The sequence below is a fragment of the Rhinolophus sinicus genome, chromosome 16, assembly GCF_057876585.1.
Source record: "Rhinolophus sinicus isolate RSI-liver-muscle chromosome 16, RSI-T2T, whole genome shotgun sequence".
Classification (NCBI taxonomy): Eukaryota; Metazoa; Chordata; class Mammalia; order Chiroptera; family Rhinolophidae; genus Rhinolophus; species Rhinolophus sinicus.
The window spans coordinates 13,592,474-13,615,896 of record NC_142516.1 but is presented as its reverse complement, the minus strand read 5'-3'; the positions used below and the strand labels follow the sequence as shown (position 1 = coordinate 13,615,896).

At 42.4% G+C, this 23,423-nt stretch overlaps 1 long non-coding RNA gene across 2 annotated transcripts in view; it reads right to left on the bottom strand.

Annotated features, from left to right (window-relative positions):
* Positions 1 to 339: 339 nt before the first annotated feature.
* LOC141571362 (uncharacterized) overlaps positions 340 to 23,423 on the bottom strand; it is a 230,486-nt gene continuing 207,402 nt past the window's right edge. For both annotated transcript variants that reach the window (XR_012496120.2, XR_016019217.1), the window contains 2 exons: positions 3,282 to 3,381; positions 340 to 2,861 (listed from right to left, as the gene is read on the bottom strand). This is a non-coding gene — a long non-coding RNA (uncharacterized LOC141571362). The remainder of the gene's footprint in view (positions 2,862 to 3,281; positions 3,382 to 23,423) is intronic.

Below are 23,423 nucleotides of genomic sequence, written 5' to 3'. Positions count from 1 at the left end.
AATTCTTTTTTAGTAGAAGCTGTTTCCGGGGCAAAGCTCTCCCCAGTCCCCAGCATGCAAAGTCTCTGGCTAATGTGTGCAGCTGGGGGCACAGGGGAAGAGATTCCTAGGTTTCTCCCCACTAGTGGTGTCCCTAGGGTGGGCATGGCCTACTCCGGGTATAAGCAATAAGGGGGTACCTTGTCTGTAGAGAATTTAAAAACAATAATACAAACAAACAATAAACATAAAAGAACAAGATCAGCTAACATTTGGTCACCTTCTTATTAGACAACTCTAGATAACGCCGGTGATAAAATGCTCTTCCTTACCTGGGTGGCAGGCCCCCACTCGTGAAGATCTCCACGGCCTTCCTCCATGGGATTCAGATCCAAAGCCCTCATCAGGGCAGGAGTTGACTTGGTCAAATAGTCCAGCTCCCACGTCAGGCAAGCTCAGAGTAGAATGCAGTCAACCTAAGAACTGTCTCAGGGGGCTTTAGTGTGACCTTGGGATGACTCCCAGGACAGCAATTTGTGTCATTCAGAAGCAGGACTGGGGAATGGTCACAAGCTCTGCAGCCAGACAGCCTGGGTTCAGATCCCGACCACATGCTTCAGCAGTGAGTTGAACTTTGGCACTTGACCTCTGTCAGCTCAAGTTCTCATCTCTAAAATGGGGGTCCTAACGCCTACTGCAAAGCGTGGCTTTGGGGGTAAGAAAAGAGTCTGGCGAGGGAGTCAGCACTGGTAGATGAAAATTTGGGCTTTTGCTTGGGATTTACGTGTCTGGGGTCTTCTTTACCTTGATGCTTGCTTGCGGTTGTTGAGGAAAACACACGTGGTGTCAGGGACATCTTTGTTGCCTGCACTGCAGGGGCCGCTTTCTCCACCTGGGGAAGCTACTTGGCAGGGGCTGAATGTGCAAAATGTTGACATCAACAGCAAGAGGCCGGGAGTAGCTGGTGGAAACAGCAGAAGCTTCACCTTTCTGCCGGATCTTGATAAACTAACAACTAAATTGTTAGGTGTCAGTCCCCTCGCACTGAGATGATTGCTGCTCTCCAGACAGGACCAAAAGCTCAATATTAAAAAAAAAAAAATAAATAAAATCATGGAAAGTAAGTTTTCTTCTTGGAGCTCGGGAAATACTGCTTTTTTGTTCCTATGGTCCTGGCAGGCCTCAGGAGCTTCCATGGACTCTAATAACCCCCCTTTTGTGTCTGTGTAAGACACTTTTCATATAGCATCTCACTTAATCTCTGCGATAATCTTGCAAGATATTCCCATTTGTCAGATTGGAAAATTAAAGCTCAAGAGGTAAAGTAACTTGTCCAAGGTTACACGTCATAGAAGGAGTAGAACAAGTATTGAACCCAGGCCGATCTCCTCGATGCCAGTCCATTACCCTTTTCATATTTTATTCAAGTATTAATTCAGTGACTATTGAACCAGCCTTGGTAGGCAGGTGCCCCTGTTATAGGAGGAACAGAGCTTTAGAGAGACAACAATGATTATCTACTGTCACAGAACAGTATTGCGGGCACAGCTATAGGTCTAAAAGGTGACCCAAAGCTCACGCCAGTGTGTGTGGGGCAATCTCACATTTTTTAGAGCTCCCTGGTATCTTTCTTGAGAGAAATGCAGAAAGGAGCAGGGAAGGTCAGTAACTTTTGTCTTGCCATACCGTAAAATATATCTCAGTCCTGTATCGGTAGGACTTTGGAGAATCCCCCTAAATGCTCTCTGCTTCCAGATTTTCAGAAACAAAAGCTCTGTTCTGGATCCCAGTAGCAGCAGCTCTCTGGTGGAGTGGAATTTTCCATGTACAGAGTGAAACTGACTTCTGAGTGACGACATCTCCTCACCCAGAACCTGGATCAGACCCAGACTTTGGGCTCCAGGAACTGCCATGAAATTCATGAGTTCTTGGGGTCAGACCGCCATGCCTGGTATGGGCAGGTGTCCAGGCTGAAGCCCAGTTCTGGGAGCTGAAGGGTGCATTCCACTCTGATAGGAACACACAGACAAACCCACTCCATCCTGCAGGCCCTTGCGAGGCAGAAATGTTCCAGCCTGAGAACATATTAGTCATGGTGATGACTACTGGGGACTCAAAGCAGTGTAGGATGTAGCCCCCAACAGCAGAGGGAAGAGGCCCCTGGGGATTGTCCAGGCCAGCCCCAATAGTTTTCTGATGAGGAAACTGAGGCCCAGTGGGGAGCAGCAAGTCATCCAAGGCCACCCACTGAGTCATGATAAAGAGGAGTTATAGCATTTGCTCACTCTGATCAAAGCCGAGGGAACTCTGAAGGATGGAGGTGGCCAGAAGCCACTGGAGTGGTACAGGCATGTTTCAGAGTAAGAACCACATTTCAGCGTTCTATTGGTGTCCTGGATGAATGCTGACAGACACTGGACTGGGGGGTCATGATGAAATCATGAACCCTGCATTCCATCCCCATCCTCCAGACTGAGTACAGGGCGTGAAACGTGAAAGGCATGTCAGGACAGCCTCTAGGCTGGATGCAATGTTTACAGAAGGTGATGCTGAAGGCCAGTGAGGAGAAGGGCTGCCTTTGTGGTCCTAAAGCTGAGTGGAGCTCCGACGTTCACATGTGTCACTGGGTCAGGAGAAAGATGGCTGAGCTCCTACCATCACTTGCACTTGGCACCTGACCATTGCAGTTGCATTCATTTATTCATTGAACAAATACATAGAGGGTGCCTCTGTGTGCCAAGCACTGTCCTCAGTGCAGGGTTATAGCAGCAAATGGAACAAAGACTCACTCTCATGAAGCCTGGAATGTCCAGATTGCTCTCAAATGTCACTTCCTCAGTGAAGCCTTTTCCGGTGACCCCAGACAGAAATGGTCCATCTTCCTAAAATTTTTACAGCATACAAGGCCAGGAAGTCAGTAATGTCTAACAAACATTTCTTGAATTATTTAATTAGCTCAGTCAGTCAGTCACGCACAAAACTTACTTCACATTTTCTATGTACAAGTTTGCTGGAAGTGAAATAATTACTTAGTACATGTTATTAGAAGAAGGAAGGCAGAATGACTAGTCATGACAACTCTGTAAAGCTTCATAATTAAAGATGTAATATTGCCACCGCTTCAAGATTAAGAAACTATAAGTGTCTTATAGGTCAGACCCAGGATTCATCAAGGACTTCTGAGTACAGGTCTGAGCCCTTTCTTCTCTCTGGGTAACACATAGGTTGTTAGGGTAAATTTAGGAGAAAGTCTCTGCGAGGGTCACCATAGCCAGCTCCTGCCAGGGCCATGGCAATCTCACCTTCATCCAGCCCTTGGCAACCCGTTCCAGAAGCTGAAGAACCTTCATTTCCAGTAAATCCCTCTTTATGGTCACCTGGAATTATCCATCCTTCTGTGAACTGAGAAATGGAAATGGAGTTTAATGATCTTGGCACTTTTGTCCAATGTGATGGTTCAGAACACAGGCTTTGGTGTCAAAGTGAACACGGTAAAGGTCCTTCACTTTCTGAATTTCTATTCCCTCCTCTGTAAATAAATTTCTGTTCCTTCCTCTACATATTACGTTGGTGACAATCCTAAGTCCTAGGCTGCTGTGAAGATTAAGTGAGATAATCTATGTAAGATTCCTACCCCATCTATGCACATGGTGAGTCCTCAACACATGTGAGCTCCTGTGGTTATTTGCTCACAATGAAGAGCATCAGACACTCAGCAAATCTCTTCTGAGAGCTGGAGGCATGGCAGGCATTGTGCACCATGCCAGGGATTTGGGAATAATGAGGATTAGAGTCCCTGTTCTCAAGAACATGACTCTCTCATTGGAACCTGACATGGACACGTGATGTTCACTGAGGCAGACTCCAACACAGCACAAATGAGACATCCACGTGAAGCACACAGTGAAGAGAGCTTAATTGTGACTGTGGCTTTGAAGAGGGGGTGGCATCTGAGCCAGCTCCTGAAGAATGAGGCAGAGGGTGAATGGTGTGATCAATACTAAGACAGGGCCAAGTATTTTAAAAAAATGCCATGTGTTCCAGTGCAGTCAGGGTAGATACAGGACGGTAGATGAATATAAAGGGGATAGGACTGGAAGACGTAGATGCATCCACTTGTGAGATGTTTCAATACCACGAAGACTAATTCGAACTTATTTTTCTAATGTTGGGGAGCTGTTGAGAAGTTCTGAGGATGGAGGAGACATGGTCTGGCCACGACTGGATGGTGATTTCAGTCAGATGCACAGGGATGATGGAAAGAGGAGGCTCTGGCATCAGGACGAGTGGTGAGAAGGTACTATGGTCATTTAGACAAGAGGTAATAGCCTCTGCATCCCAGGGAACACCCACTATCCCTGATCACAGACAAATGCCCTCCATGAGCTGGCTCCCGCCTACCCTTCCCTCCTCCTTCCCTATCACTGTACCCCTTACTCACTGCACTCCGGATGGACTGGCCTCCACCCCGATCCTGGAAGATCACAGGCATATCTAAATCTCAGGGCCTTTGCACCTGCTTTTCTCTCTGCCTGTAATAATCCTTCCCCAATGATCTACACACAGTTGGACAATTAAGTTCGTGAACTCATTCTAGAAAAGTGCTACATACCTCATTGCTGAATATTACTAGGTCACCTTCGAAGTACTCCCCTTGGGAAGCTATGTACTGATGCCAGCGCTCAGTCCACCCTGCAAAGCGATTTTGGAACTCTTTCTGGAATGGCCATCAGAGCTGTCGTCGTATTACCCTTGATGTCCTGAATGTCATGAAAATGTCTTCCTTTCAACATTTCCTTTATTTTCAGGTAAATAAATAAGTCACTGGGGGCCTGATCAGGTGAGTAGGGAGGGTGTTCCAATACAGTTATTTGTTTATTGGCTAAAAACTCCCTCACAGACAGTGCTGTGTGAGCTGGTGCATTGTCGTGATGCAAGAGCCATGAATTGATGGGAAAAGTTCAGGACGTCTAACTTTTTCACGCAGCCTTTTCAGCACTTCCAAATAGTAAGCTTGGTTTGCCCAGTTGGTACAAATTCATAATGGATAATCCTTCTGATATCAGAAAGTTTAGCACCATCATTGCAACAAGTTCACCACCTTAATTGTCCGACCTTGTATATCCTGTCCTTATTGCTTATCCACCACATTATAGGCACTTGGCAAATATTTGTTGAATGAATAGTCTTCCTATATCCCTATATCACAGTAGTTTATCATCAAGAAGGCACTTTATGGGGAGACAAAACAAAAAAGAAATGATTCCTGTCCTTAAGGATCTTACAGAATCACCTGTGAAGTGTTTGCTCACCTGTGAACTCTGAGGGCTCGTGGCACCAGGAAACAGTTTCAGTGTGGTGGAAATCACTTGAAGCCAGAGCTCCTTGGGGCTAAACAGAGGACTGGGCGATAACACTTTGAGAACAGAGACCTCATCAAGCTACCAAGGACCTAGCATAGGACTGGTACCCAGAAGGCTGTCAGTAAGCATTGGCTGAATTCCTGAGTGAATGGCACCTTTTGCAGAGTTCTTTCCATCGTTGTGTTACCTATTTTAAGTGGCAAGATGGAAAACAGGGTAAAATACTGGCCCAGAGGCCGGAACAGAGCCGGGAGCAATGAGAGAGGAGTAAGCAAGCACACGCTTTTATTTATGAAACCCCATATAGACCATTTTCCTCTCACAATGAGAGGTGCTCATATTATGCGGTGTTACAAATGCGGGAACAATACCTTGTATTTATGGATGGCGGTCTCAGAGGGGCTCAGACCGTTTTTTGCAGACATGATCTCATTCATGCTGTCTCAGGTCTTGTGTTCAATTACAGAATGGTTCATTGTTCTGAACGATGCAAACTATTTCTTTTAGATGCACTCTTTCGAATTATCCATTCTCCTGTTACAGGTTCAAAGATTTACAAACCACCTCGAAATAGCTCTAGAATTGCTACAGCAGGAAAGGAAGTGGGCGGAAATGGAAATTTTCTGAATTTGTAATTTATGAACTCTTCAAATATTAGGAAGTAACTCTTAAAAAAGGGGGGGGGGAGATGTAGAGTGTGACTTTGTTGCAGCCCCATCATGTAATAATAAAAAATAAAAAAGAGAGAGGAAAACAGAACATTAATCCTCCATCATGTCTGCTAGGGCTTTTATAAAAATGAGAGTTAACCAGTGTGGCTAAGAGGCAGGGCAATTATTATCATAATAAGCATAAAAGCAAGTGGCGTGCTATGGACATATTCCTGAGCTAAGGGTCACGAGAAGTAGGTTATTCTCTTGCCCTGCGATGCATTACTGTGTGGCTCAAAACTCGTAACTTCTCTGGGCCTTGGTTGCCTTTTCTTACTGTAGAGGTGACTGGATTACGTGCTCCCCGAGTCCCTTCCATCAGTGAAATATCACGTGTGTTCTGCTACCACCCCCAAAACCATCCCCACTATCTATTGTTTAACTTGCAACACCATGGATACTCACCATGGGTTTAGTAGATGAATGTATCTAGTTTCCAGTAGTTTGCACACTAGGTTTGATTCAATACTCATTTGGCGGGTGCCTATTATGTACCACGCACAAAAATGGTGCTGGGGGTATAAAAATGTATGGAATATGGAAAGGATAATCATTGACTTCTATCTAAGCTGTGCAGAGATCTGACATGAATAACTTTCAGTCAGTAGAGGCTTCTGGGAGGAGAGACATAAGTGGGATTTAAAGAATAATTAATAGGAGTTTACCAGATGGACTGGGAAGGGAAATAATAGGAAAGGGGAAGGTGTTACAGTGTGTGGGAAGAGCACGCACAGAGACCCAAGGTGCAAAAGAGCTTGGGGAAATGTGAATAAAGTGTGAGGATGGATCATAAGGAAGCCAGGCTGAAAAAGGGGGCGTGAGTCACATGCTTCAGCACCTCAAAACCTGGCTCTGGATATCAGGCTTTGTCTTACAGGCAGCTGCGCCATTGAAGGGTTCAGAACAAGAGATGGTCGTATTTGATTTTCAAGACACATTATAAATTAGTTTATCATATACTTCACTCCAAGGAAAGCATGGACTAGAGGTTATCCATGCATTGCAAAGGAGAAGTTGAGATTTAGATGGGATAAGGTAGCTGCCCAGAACCAAATAGCTTTAAAATAGCAGAAGATGTGGTACTTACATACAATGGAATATTACTTGCCATAAAAAAAAAAAAAAGAAAGCTTACCATTTGCAACAACATGGATGGACCTAGAGGGTATTACACTCAGTAAAATAAGTCAGGCAGAGAAAGACAAATACCATACGGTTTCGCTTATATGTGGAATCTAAAAACAAATGAACAAACAAAACAAAACGAAAATAGACTCAAAGAAATGGAAACCAAAGGGATGTTTATGAGAAGGGAGGGAATGGGAGAATGGGTAAGAAAGGGGAGGGGAACATTGTCAATAATATTGTGATAAGTTTGCATAGTGACAGATGATGATTAGATTAGTGGGTGATCACACTGTATGTTATAAAAATGTTGAACCATTATATTGTACGCCTGAAACTAATATAACCAATATAATATTGTATACTAACTACTTAATTTATTTTTAAATAGCAGAGCCAGGAATAGACTCTCTTAACAAAAGTCTCTCAAAATCTACCCTCTGCTACCTATGTAATTTAACTTTTCTTCCTCTCCTGCACAGACCCCTTGTTCCAGCAGGTAAATCACTTACTTGTTCTCCGAGCACCCTGACAACTCCCTTTCCCTCTCGTGGCTCCATGCTGCTCTCGCAATCTGGGATGTGCTACCCCAGTCCTTCCAGCCCAAATGCCACAACTACTTCAAGATTTAACTCCAGCTCCACCTACTCTGGGAAAATTTCCTTCGTCACTCTAGCTTCCATTGTCCTTCCAGAAAGACTACAGTATCCATGGTGTGTACCCCTTGTCCTAACAGTCTTCATTCCTTCATCCCATACAACAATCCAAGACGGTACACAGCTTCCAGATGCCTGACACCATGCTAGGCAGCGGAGATACAACGGTGAGCAAAAGACACAGCCTTTACTCCCCCGGAGCTTAAATCTAGTTTGAGGAGACAGACAGCAATGGATAGACATGGATTTACATACTTAGTGTTTTGAAGGGAGAAACGGTGTGGTGAGAATGGATAAACAGAGAAGCACTCCAGTAACTCAGGGAAGCTGCCGTGAGGAAACTGTGCTCAAGCCGGGATCTGAAGGAATAGACAGTGAGCAGGGGTTAACTAGGTACAGAGAATGGGAGACAAGGGGAGACCCGTGACCTGGCTAAGGGACCACCCTGCACAAAGCCCACAGTGGGAGACGGCGTGAGGTAGTGAGGAACAGGAAAGAGGCAAGCAGGGTCCATCAGCCAGGACAAAGGGACAAGCAACAGAAACTGACGCTGGTGAAATTTAAGCCCAGTGGGAAATTATTGGAAGGATATTGAGAAGTTAACAGCTTCGCTAGGAAGGCCTAGGAAACAAAAGGAATCGACACAACCAAAACCCATAACAAACATCATGGCTCATACGCAATCTGGAAGGGATACTGACAGTTCCATTGTTTTAACATTGGGCTCTATACCTAGCTTCATCCACCACCTCTGACACCTTTGTTGCCAGTGCCCTGGGAATAGGCAGATGCCACTGCTGCCGTCATGACGAACATTTTCCCAGTCTTCCCCCTCCCCCCATATCACTCCCTCCAGTCCGGCACCTCTGATTGGCTGACCATGCTCTCATTCCTTGGGTAGCTAGGGACGTCTATATCTGGCTTTTTCAGCTTCTATAGCAGAATGTAGACTACCTCTCATCAAGATTTAAAACCCCCCAAACATAGAAAAAAGGTTCAGGTGCTGGGCACACAATAGCACAACTGGAGGACGAGTGTGCCCATAAAATTCTCTAATTGTGTTCATCTCATCTGCCAAACTGAATTCGGATCTCCTTTGGGGAAGTGCCCATGCTTTCTTCCTCATAAGTTCGGCTATGACTGACGGGCCTGGCCACATACTCCCCGCTCAATAAATTCTTGTTGACTTCAGTCTAGTTCATTCTGCAAAGGCCATTTCATTTGGCCTTAGCTGGGAGATGCTTTCCTAATGTAAAATATGAATAACTTGGCCCTGGAGTGAGTAACATCTGCAGATAATTATGTCATCTGGCCATGCAGAACCTCCAGGCATGGGGAAGCTTTCTGGGATGTGAGCAGATATGGGGTGGAAACTGCTACCTGACGTACCCATCCCTTCTCAGGGGCTTATTCCCTCTAGCGCAGTAGAGAAGTTTGTGCCTTGAAAATGCATTTGGGCAATCCACTGTTAGGTAACAGTTATTTAGGTGAAAAAAGCTCCTTAAAAAAGAACAGACTACACAATCAGGTGTGCTGCCTTGCAGCAAGGAGTCTCTTTTCTCATTTTCTTTTGCAGTGCTTTAGGGGAAGGACTACTGGATTTGAACCAGAATACCTGAGTCCAAGACCTGGCTCCGGGCTGACGAGACATGAGGTCTTGGTCTAGTCCCCTTATTTCCTGGACCCTCAGATGCCCCTTCTACAAAGTGGGCATAATGACTTATTAGGGTGCAAGCCGTGCTGCCAGCCTTTGTTGTTTCTTTTTGTTCGGCATCTTTCTACCCTTTTCTGGAAATCGTTCACACCTCTTCTTCCAGAATGATGATTCTCAAATTTGAGTAGACATCAAAATCACGTGGAGGGCTTGTGATAACCCGGATTCCTGAACCTTCTTTCCAGAGTTTCTGATTTTGTAGGTCTGGGATAGTGTTTGAAAATTTGAATTCTAGGTATTTGTCAGGGGATGCTGACGATACTGGTCCAGGGAGCACACTTTGAGAACCACTACACTAGAAAACCACTCCTTTCTTATTCTCCGTTCCTGAAGTTCAGAGGCTAATTTCAGCCCTTGGCTCAAAAGATGGGAACACACATTAAGCCTGACTTGTTCATTCCTGGCACCCAGCCACAGGGGATGACTTGGGATGGGCAGGAGAACCATGTCAAACCAATGGACATATCTTCTTCAAGGGTTGCTTATTTAGTAGAATATAAGTCTGAAAACACTGCGGGCCATCTTGCATTTCCTGATGAGTATACCAAGAGAGAAAATCAGAGCTCAGACAGAGAGTCTTAAAATTCAACTTGACCTTCTGCAGACATCCTTGAAGCATGCGGTAAGAGACCACACATTCTCCTTTTTTGCTTGAGACACTTGGGTTTCTGTCACTTGCAACCAAATAATCCTGACTAATACGATACATGTCATTCCCCAAGAACAGAGTGTGAGTTTAGTCCTTTAAAAACAACAACAACAAAACAAAATGCAAGAAGTTGTAACGGTGAGACAATGACCAGATACGAAAATTATGAAATGGTGATATAGTTCCTTAAGGGCTAGCCTGCCAGACAACCTGAGAACAACACACCAAAAAACACCTTGATGATTAGAAGAAGAAGAAGGAATCTTTGCTGAGTATGTAATGAATACCAGACTCTCTGCTTAATGATATATATGCATTTTCTAACTTAATCCACACAAAGACCCTTGGAGACAAGTAATGTCAACTCATGGATAAGGAAACTGAAACTCAGAGATTTTAAGAAACTTGCCCAAGGTTGCTCACCCAGGAAAAAGCACTAAGAAAAGAAGAGGAAGAAAAAAGTCAATTCAATTGTCCTGACTCCAGAAGCCATATTCCATCATCTTTGTGAGATTGGAAGTCTTGACCTTCCACTTCAATTCGGAGACTACATCGTCTTGAGGATATGAGGATGGTCCTTGGTTCAAACAAAGGAAGAAATATAAAAGGGATGAACCCCTTTGAGAAACAAGAATACTTAAGACACAATTTGCCTTGGGCTCAGAGGACTGAAAAACTCCAGCTGACTGCAGACCTGCAGAGTGGAGTAAGGCTTCTGGAGTTGTCGGAGGGTCTGGGGGTAACCTCCTCTGTCTCAGTGTCTGACTGACCATCCTTGCTTGCCTTGAACTCTGTGTAGCACCTGCTTCAGAGACACCTGATGGCAGTACATCCAGGTCCTTTCCTGTCCTGACATTGACAAACGCTTAAATGGTCCTCTCGTCCCAATTCATTTTGTTACATCGACAGCTACTCAAATCTGTTGCCTGACCAACTTATCTAGTCAGTGTCCCTCACAAGCCTGCCTCTCAGAGCCTGTTTCCAAATCAGAAATTTGCAGGTACACCAAAGACACCCCCAATAAATATTTTATTGGTTGAAAATTTCCCTGTCTCAAAAATACATACTCAGATGGTTTCATTATATAAACAGATTGATTTTCATAACTTTCAGGTCTTTTCAGTGTGTTCCGTGGCTCCTTTATACATGATTTCAACTGTTCCGTTCCCTGATTTCCTTTCATTTGTATTGGTTTTCAAGGTACGACAGCCTGGTGTCCCCTTGCATATACAATGGAGGTGGTGGGATTTGGTCTGGTGTTGTCTGATCAATCCATCTTTATTTATTGCCTGCATGAACTCTTTCACCAACTCCCTAACCTGAATTCCTACCTCTGTTCTTAGTCCACACACATAAACCATGCCCCTGCTGGCTGCACTTCTCTCTTTATAAAACATAAAGATTCTTCTCACTCGTAAGCTAAAAACTTGCTATTGATTCAACGGCTCTGTGTGCCATGTGAATGTCTTCACAGACTCTTCCTGACCTGCAATTCTAGCCTTGTTTCCTGCAGCTACCCCCTAACTGTACATTTAGTTGCAGCTGCCGCATCCATGGCCCATCCTGGCCAGACTCCTGCTTCCGTGATTCCGTCTCTGCACCGCTGCTAAGAATTGTTTCCTGACACGGTGACAAACATCTTTGCTCATCAAAACGTTACCCGTCCTTCAAGTTCCAGCCAAAAATCTTCCTCCTTCATGACATGTCCTCAGATCCCTTCATCTGAAGAGAATATCCCCGTCCTCTGGACAGCCATAGCACTTTTATTGCTCCTATCTCACAGTTCGTAGTCTTGTCTCTATTATCATTATTTATAGATAGAAATCTTATCTGCCCCACTAGTCTATAAAATCTTTGACTGCATAGCCCCTCTGTCATTCATCAACGTATTCCACACTGGGACTTGCTTAGCACCTTGCACATATTGGAAACGCACGTATCTAATAAATAAATAAACCTATATGGTTCTGGAATGGGACCCTATCCCAAAGTGTCCGTCTCATAGTCATGATGAAAATCACACGGTGTAAGATTAGTTGCTGTGGGCTGGCACTAAGTGCCCATAGTTGGGGTATCTCATCAGACCATACTTAACAATGAATGTTTTCAGTGATGGTATCAGTGACCAGGAGCTCCTGGAACAGTTGGGGACCCAATCTGAAGAAGCTCCCCATAAGCCTACTTTTAAAAAAAAAAAATAAATAAAAATAAAAATAAAAATAAAATAAATAAATAAATATAAATATAAATATAAATATAAATATAAATATATATATATATATATATATATATATATATATATATATATATAATGTTTTATCTTTTAAAACCCATGTGTATGTTGAATTGTATTCCATAAGATGTCAATTTTTCATTTAATATAACTGTTTCCTCCCAATGGTCAAATTAAATTAAGCCCCGTGCATCTATGGCAGGTATACCCTCTGGCTCTGCATACTCTCGAGCTCCCCATCAGAGATGATGTTACCCCTGATTGCAAGGCACAGCATTAAAAGACCTGAGTCATTAAGATATTTCTGTGAATTAAAGAGTCCGCTCTTTTCCCGCTGAGGGCAAAGGGAAGACAATATGAGACATGGGAGACGTCACAGGGACCAACCAGCATTGTGTTTCCTTGAGAGGCAATGTACAACACATCTGGGGGAGACAGGCAGAGAGAACGCCGGTGGCATATGAGACTAGTCAAGTGACCTGTGACTAAAGGTGAGGGAGGAGTCTGACCTGGTCAACAATTTTCCAAACGATGGTCCTGCTTTGGCCTCCCCTCTCCCCACTGACACTGAAGGCGTGCGATAGACGGGTCATCAATTCATTTTGTTATTGGAAGCTGAGTTAGCTTATCCAGAGCCTGGGGCCTGTCAGCACAAGATTGTTAATGAACATGTTTCCTGTAGATAATTATAGGAAAGGGAATATTGAAAGCACTTAAAACATTTCATTCTTTTTAATTCATTAATTATATTGCAATTATCCTGTGCTCAGGAGCTGTGCAGGAGGCTGGATTCCAGCTATCCCTGCGAGACTCCATGGGCAGCGATGAGGGCTGAGGGCTTGGGGAGAGAGAGCCTGAAGAGAAAAGCTCAGAAAAGGTTAGCGGTGCAGATACAAGAAGCTAATTGGAAACCTCTTAAACAAAATCCAGGTTAATAAGAGTTGAAAAGAACAACATATCTCTTTTATAACGATGATTATGATTACCATCATTGCTTTTCCAACTGCATTAAAATTTCTTGCATTTTAATAGAACTTCCATAAGCAACCTGACCCTGCCTGAAAACACCTAGCCTTGAAGTAATATCAGAGAATGCACACACTTTTAGAGACGGGGGAAGTCTTAGGGGTGATTGTAGAATCGTGGGGCAAAAGGTCCAGCTATTGCATCTTGCTGTGTGGCACCCTCGACCTGTCACTTTTATTCTTCCCTCAAATTCTTATATTATCCATGAGAGTTGTAAGTAAATTGGATTAACAGGTACATCCTGAACCCCCAGCAGATGCCAGGCGTATGAGAATGCTAGTGGTACAGACGAGGTCTCTGCCCTCATAGAACTTACATTCTTGGAAACACGTGGTCAAGTAAATAGACCATCGTGGTCCAGATGAGGGGCATGTGCAGAGGCCGTGAGAGCTCTAGGTGGGAGCTGCTACTCTGGTCAGGAGGAGGGGTGGGGAGAAGGCTTCCTCTGTATTTTCTCTCTTCGGTACATATGCATCACATTGATAGCATTACCCCAAATAGCAATGCTTGCAGACTTCCTCTCCTGGCTTTCAGGAATTCCAGGCTATTGTCCCCCGCAGTGATTTCTGCTGGGAAATCCTGATGGTGACAGTGGGAAGGTGAGAAAGTTGCCCTCGCATGTAGTTGGAGCTACATCGGTTAGCTTGAAGTTCCCTGATATTTCACCCTTTACCCCTGTCCCTCTGCAATCCATAGCTTCCTTTTTTGCCACACTGGCCTTACCACTGCCAGGCTTCTCTGGAGTGCTAAATTCCATGCCACCCCTACATGATGTCACCCCCTGATAGCAAGGTACACTGTTAAAGGTCTGAGTAATTGATATATTTCTGTGAATTGATGATTCTGCTCTTTTCTAGCTAAGGACAAAGGGAAGACAATACAAGAAATGCGAGACTTAATAGGGGTCAACTAGCATTGTGTCTTCTAAAGGGATAGTGCAAAATGCCTCTGGGGAGACAGACAGAGAGCCATAACTGGCTGAAATAAGCCCAGTTATCCTGAGCCTGAAGGTATGTTTATCCCTGTCTCCATCATGTGAACTAGCTCATATTGCTGATTAAAGATGACAGATCATGTGGCCCATAGTCCACCCAGGTGTCCCAGTCAAGGCCCCAAACATGTTATAAAGCCTAGCTAACATCAGCAAAAACAACTTGTAGCTGACTCCTAACTGACCAAAGACACATGGCAGAACCTTGCTGAGACCAAAGCACTACCCAGCTGAGCCTAGTACAAACTGATAACCTGCTGACTCATGAGCTAAATAAATGGCTACTGTGTTAAGCCATTGTCTTTTGGGGTAGTTTGTTACGCAGTAATAGCTAACTGATACAGCACTTAACTATAATATAAATCAGTTCAAGTCAACCAAAGGATTTTTAGTACCTACTATGCTCCTGATCACAGAAGGCATAATAATGAATAAGACACAGTTCCTGTTCATGGAAACTTATAATCTAATGCCTTTAAGTGTAAGCAATTAGAAAACTCAGATTTTAACATTTTTGTCTATGGATTACTAGAATGCCTAAGTTTAGGCCTCAGGGTGGCCTGTGGACTCCTTGAAAATGTATTAAAATTTTACAGGTATGTGTTTATGTATATTTTGAAAGAGAAGGCCCCTGGTTTTACATCATGTTCTCAAAGCGATAAGTAACCCAGACATTGCTGAGAACCATGTGATGATGGTACAATCTAAACCTGTTCACATTGCCCAATACTCACAGAGCCATCTAGTCTATTTAGAGATACATTTCACTGCCCACTCATCCAATCAGAAAGGTGCCTTCAAAATGATATGCTGCCAGAGGCCACTAGGGTTGATGTGTTGAGAGATCAGAGTGTTATGGCTATGTTTAAAAAAGCCCCCAACATATAATGTTATCACTTCCTTGTCATATAGAGCAGAACCTCTGTACGATTCCAAGCACATTTCCTTTAAAAAACGAAAATGTCTTACTTTTGCTTACACCCACTATAAGGCTGGTAAATCTTTCTCTCAGGGCAAGAATAAAAGTCTATCGTTCCCTATAGCCTTGCTCTTCTGGCAACAAAGGTCTCTCACTTTAGCCAACAATGCGGAATATCTAACCTGCAGATTGTTGTTTGAGAATTTCACCGAGATCTGTCTGAGATTAAGAACTACACCAAGCCCTGATTACAACATCTGATGTTTGGGGAAACAGTCTGATGGGCAGACTAATTATCCTTTTCCCTAAATTAGTGAGGTTTTCTTCATTTTGAAGCTAAATAACCAGAAAAAAAAGGGGAGGAGAGAAAAGAAGTGTAAAGGGAAAAGTGCTCTAATAACTAGGAGAACCATATTTTATTCCCTGTCCTTCTAGAATCTGACTTAGCGTCTTTGATCAAAGCTACCGTCTCAGAGTCTAGGTTTTCTTATTCATGAAATTGGAATTATAATCCATACCCTGCCTTCATCACAAAGGTGGTACTGTGCAGCTCAAACAAATAATACGTGTGAAAGTGCTTTACTATTATAAAGTGCTACCAGACGTAAGGCTGCTCTCTTCTGTCTTGTGTTTCTGTAACTCACTGGGAGTCTTCTGCCTGGCCCCATGTAACTCTATCCCATTGTCACCTCTGTCGCTAACATATCATATGTTATTAACACTATCCAGTGAACCACATCACGCCCTAAGTCATTCCTTTTAGGAAGCCTTCCCTGACTCCCACTGGATGGCTGGAGTTGCTGAGGGCTGAACTCCTACAGTCCCTTGGATCGTCATGTTAGAGTCACCAGTCATATTTCTGCATCAAGAGATGGTATAATTTAGTGATTAACAGCATGACCTTGGGGACAACATGGCCTGGGGTCAAATCCTGTAACAAACACTTACTAGCTGTGTAAACTTGTGGAAACCATTTAACCTCCCTGTGCCTCAGTTTTTTCTCATAAGTAAAATTGGTAAGATAATAGTATATACAGTATATAAGTTTGGACAATTAAGTTTGCGAACTTTCCACCATGCGCTTACACAGTAGAAAGTTCACGAACTTAATTTTCTGACCTTCGTATATAGATATAGATACAAATGGAGATAGAGAAAGAGACAGAGATAGAGATAGAGATAGAGACAGAGACAGAGATAGAGATAGATAGATATACCTCACATGGTTTGGGGAGGCTGAAAGGAGTTGAGTATGTAAAGTACTTAAAACAATTCGCAGCACTTATTGGAATGCAAAGAGAGCTCAGAGATGTTAGCTAATATGATTAACTCTTTTCTGTGCCAACTTGGGAACGCCTTTGGTGGTGGTGAGGGGGGCATTTGCTTGTCCATTTTCGTTCTTCAATACCTTCTTCTTGATAGTTGGTGCTCAATAAATATTAAAATCTGCATGCATAGTTTAAATGAATGAATGAATGCAGTTGGGAAGAACGTGGTTCTAAAGGCAATACACGCGAGTACTGGTCCAAGCTCAATTTCTAACCCACCTGCCACCTTTGAAATACATTATTTACCTCTCTAACCCTCAATTTCCTCATATGTTAAATGCAAGCAGTGAACCAGATAATCACTAATGACCATTTCAACTCCAGAGATCTATAAAATGAGATTATGAGGTGAGAAGACGATGAATTATTTCACCCAGAGTCCACTGGTGGGCCAGACAATTAACATAGAGCGTCTTGTGAAATCTTCCGAGTGCACTATCAGGTAAACAACATTATCTCCATTTTATAAATATAGAAACCAATGAGACTCCGAGAGGTTAAGTAGCTTTCCCAAGACGACACAACTAGTAAGGACTCACCCTATTCTGACTGAAGTCAAAGATGAGTCCTGTCCACTATCGTACTGAAATCCAAGACATAAAAGTGAAAGATGATGTGCTGTAACTCATGCAACACCTTCCCCCATCAAAGGGAAGCAGAAGTGGTAAGCAGGGGGAGGGCAGGTATACTTAGCACAGGTGTGGAGAGAGCTGTCATTTGACATACACATTGAGACACATCAGCATCTGTGTTGGGATCCAGATGGGGAGTGATGAAGCAGGGGAGACAGTGGCAGCTATAACATTAGCCTTGAGTTAATTGCTATTTTGGTGTCCTTATGGAAGGAAACATCCACTGTACATATTCAGGCAGTAAATGAAATTCATAACAATTTCTTTGAGTTGGGAATCACTTGTCCCCTCCTCCCTGAAGCTAGTCCAATGTCTATATTTAACCCGGAGGGCTGGGTGACATTACATTTGGATGATTATTTATAGATACCCTCATGCATGGTCTGCTGAAAAGCCACAGGGATTCTGCCAAGGCCGGGGTGGGGGGCGGGGGGGAGAAGAGCTCCAGACACATGACTGCAGGTAAATCCACATCTGGGCCTTTGCTCAATAGAGAGGTCTGGGAGCTCAAGCACATGTGAGAGCTCAGTGTCTCTGCTTTTTATTTTTATTCCTAACTCTCAACATGAGGGATTTATCTGAACATGGGGGTGGCTAAATCACCAAATCTTACAGTCGGAAGGGAATTGAGAGTCATTAGCCCAATCTCCAATCTGGTATTTGAATTTCCTCTGCAGTATTTTCACTCAATGAATGTTAATTACAACCCGAACCTTACCATCTATCAACTCAACAGGTAGTGACGGAGAACCTACACTGGGAACTGGACAGCCTGGACTGTGGTAGGTCTGCACACATGGATGGATCATAGTCTCTGCCCTCAAGTAGTTACGTCAAATTGGGAGCACGGCAAGTAGATGGAGATTTACAAGACGCACAATCAACAAGACAAGTGTCAGTGGAATCCCAAAACACAGTGTGACTTCTAGGAGAACCGTGTCTGGCATTGGCAGGGGCTCGAAGAATGGTGACCGTCGTTATCAGTCCCATCTTACTGATGTGGTTGGAGAAAGCTCCACAGCTGATTCTTGAGTATTAAGTTGTATTTCTCCAGGCAGAAAAGAGAGTGAATAGGACAGCATGGAAGAAACAAACAACAGAGCATTTTCAGGAACTGGTGAGAAAACCAGAGGGTCTGAAATATATTCTTCATATTGAGGAGTGGATTGAGATGAGACTATAGGGGTCGACTGTGCTTACATGCGAAGAGCCTTAAATATCATAGTCAGTAGGAAGAAACATCACAATGAGTTGATAAGCAAAGGAGTAATGAGAGCTTCTTTGTCTTAAAAATATGCAAAAATATCGATGTCTGTTGGAGCTGCTCCAAGTTGAGGATTTCTTGGGAATGATAGTTGGAATGTGGAGCCCTACTCTCTCTGAGCCTCAGTTTTCATAGCTGTAATGTGATGAAGATGCATTTCCCCTCAAGGAACTTATTGTCCAGAGAGGATAAGGCTATTATTATGGTTATAGTGTCAGGCTGCTCATAATTAGTGCTATTAGATGCCATAAAGGTCTTGATTTTCTAGTATATTGGTTAAACACTAGAATTAGGAATACCTCTGCTATTGTTAGTAGCTACTCGTGATTGATCACTTATCACATGAAAGTCACTTGTCTAAAATAGTAAGTTTAATATCAGCAACAAGCCTATGAAGTAAGTATAATTAGATCCATGTTACAAATTGCCTAAAGCCTATACAAATGTATTCATTTGTCCAAAGTCATACAGCTAGTAGTGAGAGGGGCAAGGAGGCAAACCCAGGTAGTTCTGATTCCAAAGCTTATAAACTGCATGTAACCTGCCACGTCCTATTGTATACCTTTGAGGAGTACAGTGTTCTCTATGTGGCCTGCCGGGCAGGTTAGGTAGGTTGTGGGTGTTGTTCACCTGTCATCATGTGGGTTCAGGTCTAGAGGGTCTTCAGTACTCCTGGAGCCTACACTCTGGACCATCGAGAGACTCCAGCTTTGGGATTTGTCCCAGTAACTCCTCATTTACATTGCTTGGAGAATTGTGGCCAGAATTTTTCCCCGGTCTATTTGTTAACATCAATATTTCACATGGTCACAGTAAAATATATACATCATCTATTCACCTGACGTTAAGGTTTATTATAATGAAATAGAGTGGGCACACTTTTTTAATGACCTCAAAGTCACAGACGTGCAACCCACGCATCCCTGGTATCACCTCATTGCTTCCCACCATTAACATCAGAAGGCTGCGTCTATTGTGTTAGAACCCCATCTTCAACCAGCTGAGGAATCTTAGAGACATCTCCAGTTTTAGTAAACGCAGCAGGTTGGGCCATTTCATTCTGAAGTTTCTTTGCCTTTTAGTGATTCTTCATTCTGGTCCTGGATTAGGTGCCACGAAACATGGAAACCCGAGGAGAGAACAGTCTTACTCCTCAGGGAATGTGCAATCTACTGCAATGGACAAAATCTACCTGAACTAAAATTTCAAGCAAACAATGTCACAGTGCAGCACCAATTAATGTCCATAAAATGTGGCTTGGGCAGTAAGTACAGCAGTATGGAAAAAAGATGGTCATTTGGCTGTGGGGGCTGGTCCAGAAAAGGTTTGGGGAAGAAGGAGAACTATGATAGTGATGAGAAACTCGACCAACTTCCTGATTCTCTAAATTGACCTTAGAGATAAAGCTAACAACATGCCTCATTGTTCTCATATTTTCATACTCGTATATATTTATAGTCTCTGTATTTCTATCTTACACACAAACACATGTAAAGATACATAAACACATTGAACAAGAAGTCAGGAGACTTGAATTCTAGTCTCAGCACCATCACTAATGTTGCTACCATGGGCAAGGGCTAGAATTTCTAGACCCAAATTTCTTCACCTGTATCCTGAAGGTATTGAAGCAGAAGATCCTCAAAGTTCCTTTCAGCTTAACATAATTTTATGATTCTGAATTTGAAAAAGCAAAAATGGGAAAATGCACAAGAGAAAAATGCAATACTCTGCTAGTAGTACCTTTCCAGTGTAAAACCTTTTGCCACAGCACAAATACACTTTCCTTTTTCTGGCAAAAAAAAAAAAGAGAGAGAGAGAGAGAGAAAAAAATTACACTTCCTGAAATATGCCCTAAATGTTCATTAGGTTCCAGAGACAACATTATAAATGAACATCCAGTGACAGTCTTGTCACCTATTAATAGTGTATAATTTTCAACAGGTAGAATTCTGGGATTTATGCAAATGAACGACTGGATCCTGTGTTATACTTTCTTGGTAAACTTCCAACATGCTGACTTAATAGCAACCCTGTACTGGAGAAAAAAAAGAAGCCACTCACATATATTATAAAGGAGATAATGAATTATTATTCCAGAAGTAGGCTTGTTGCACTCATTTGCATATAATGTTTAATTTTTACCAAATGTTTCATTTTAATACATGCAAAAATGATCAAAAACTATCAAAATATGCTAATGAACTTTTTATTGCAAATATGTGTTGCCCTTGATTTGGGGGGTTTATTATAAAAACATTTGAAATTCTCAATGGTAAAGTGATTCTTTTAATAAAAATAATATTGAAAATATTCATACACTTTTGAATTGAAAAGGGCCTCAGAGATCATCTGCTTAAAACTCTATATCTTATAAATGTCAGTACGGGGGCTCAGAGAGTGGAGCAATTTGTTCACGGTCACACAGCTCACCAGTGGGGGATACCAGAAGATAACCAAGGGTTACTGCTGTCCAGTTTAGTGTATTTTTTACTAGGCTACCTTATCTCAAACCAACAAGCTTAATATTTGTATTTCAAATGCTATTTGGACTTCTGTGGGAACTAAAACAGGGGGTGTGATCAAAAACTACAGTGAATGCTGCTGCCGAGTGCCATCCAATGGAAAGTCAGGGATCTCTGATATGGGAAGCAGCGTGTTAAACCTTAGTAACAGTGTGTGACAAGTTTCAATTTGTTCAGTGCAGTCAATCAGTTGTGAGCTACAGTTGAGAAAAGGTGTGCTTTAAAGTGCCTTAAAATCATCCTCCATCATGACAATGCTCCATGTCACACATCGCTTCTGGTACATGGCAATTTCTGTGAAATGGAAACATTATGGTGTGTCCTCATCCACCTTAGTCACTGGATCTGGCACCGGGCAACTTCTGGCTCTTTCCCAAAGTCAAAATAACCATGAAAGGTATACATTTTGAATCAATTCAGGACATCGAGGCAGCCATGACAGCGCAACTAAAGACACTCATGAAAGAGGACTTCCAGAACTGCTTCAGAAAGTGGCGAGAACGATGGGATAAGTGTGTTTGAAATGAGAGGGAGTATTTTGAGGGGGATTAATGGCAATGTGTCTTTTACTGTAATATATGTATTTTAAATCTAAATGTTCCCCGTAGTTTTTGATCACACCTCATACAGGGTTGGGTGGGGAGCAAGAGAAAGGCTTCTAAACATATAGACAAAAGTGAACTGTAAAACTCTTCATAAAAAGTATTTCCTAAACTACTATTATTCAACTACAATCTACATGATTTTTACAATTCATAGACCATTTATACTACAAGTTTACTTGTTTTTCTTAAATCAACCTTTTTGGTTAGATAAATGCATATTATAGGGGGATTTTAAATTACCATAGTAAATGGAATACCAGAAGTACATGTTTTAAATAGAAGACAATGAAAAAAATAACAGCAACAACAATAACAAATTAATAATGAAAACATATCACTGTTAATTAAATTCTAACAGAATACTGTTACTAATCAGAAGCTCTGTGCCTGGAGCCTGCTTTTATTTTGTTATAAATAAAGGACGGAAGCGGGGAGATTAGCGAGTTAGAAGTGTTAAAGACGTTAGCACCCAACTAGATTTTTTCTCCCTTGACATTTAAAGATAATTGAACAGGAAATGACTTTCTCGCAATATGATTCTGTGTCTTCAGTGTCCTGTTTCATCTAAATCACCTCTTGGACGATCAACAGTGCATGATTCACACTTTGGAAAATGCTGGCCTAGCATGAGATATCTTGGTTATTTAGGCCTCTGACACTTATGTTTCTGACCAAGAAACCATCTAGCTGGGGAACTGAAAGAAATCTCAGTGAGCATCCAAGCAACATAATACAGCGGCAAAGGTACAGATTCTGGCTCCAGCAGCCTGGCATGTATCCTCCTCGTGCCCCTTAATAACTGTAAAAAGAATAAATTAACTTCTGAGCCTCAGTTTCCCTATCTGTAAAGTAGTGTTAATAATAGAACTTGTCTCAAAAGATTTTTGTAAACTTATCTAAGAAAATGTGTAATAAAAATCAGAAAAATTTCCCGAGCATATTGTGTCAAGTTTTACATATATAATGATATATCGAATCCTTGCAATGGCCTATAAAGGTTAATGTGATTAATCTATTTTAGATTGAGACAATTGATAGAAAAATTTCCCATCAAAAATGATTCCCAAAAGTTAGTAAATGGCTGGACAGGATTAAAGCCCAAGTTTTCTTGTCTCCAGTTCACATCTTCTTAGCAATAATGGCTTAGACATGCAGATATAATGCTTAGGGGGAGAGAGGCTATCTCGGATGTGACACTATGAGCAAAACTTCCATATGTAAGACCTATATAAGACCTGCATACCATATATAAGACCTATAGAGTTTTTGTTTTTATAGTTTGGTGGTTACCAGAGGGTAAGGGGGGCAGGGGGTGGGAGAAGAGGGTAAGGGGAATCAAATATATGGTGATGGAAGGAGAACTGACTCTGGGTGGTGAACACACAATGGGATTTATAGATGATGTAATACAGAATTGTATACCTGAAATCTATGTAATTTTACTAACAATTGTCACCCCAAAAATTTTTTTAAAAAAAGACTTATAGAGGTAGCAGAGAATTATCCAGCTGATCACTGTATGAGCTAGCTATTGCTGCAAACATGCTGCATAACAAAGCACCCCAAAACCAAAAATTTCCAACAAGCAGCTTTCATATTGTTTTTGCACTCATACTCCAGAGATTGCTTGGTTCTTGTCTTACCCACACGTGCCTACCTTCTCCTTAGATTAGCAGATCCTTGGGCCTGTTCTTCTCGTGGTGG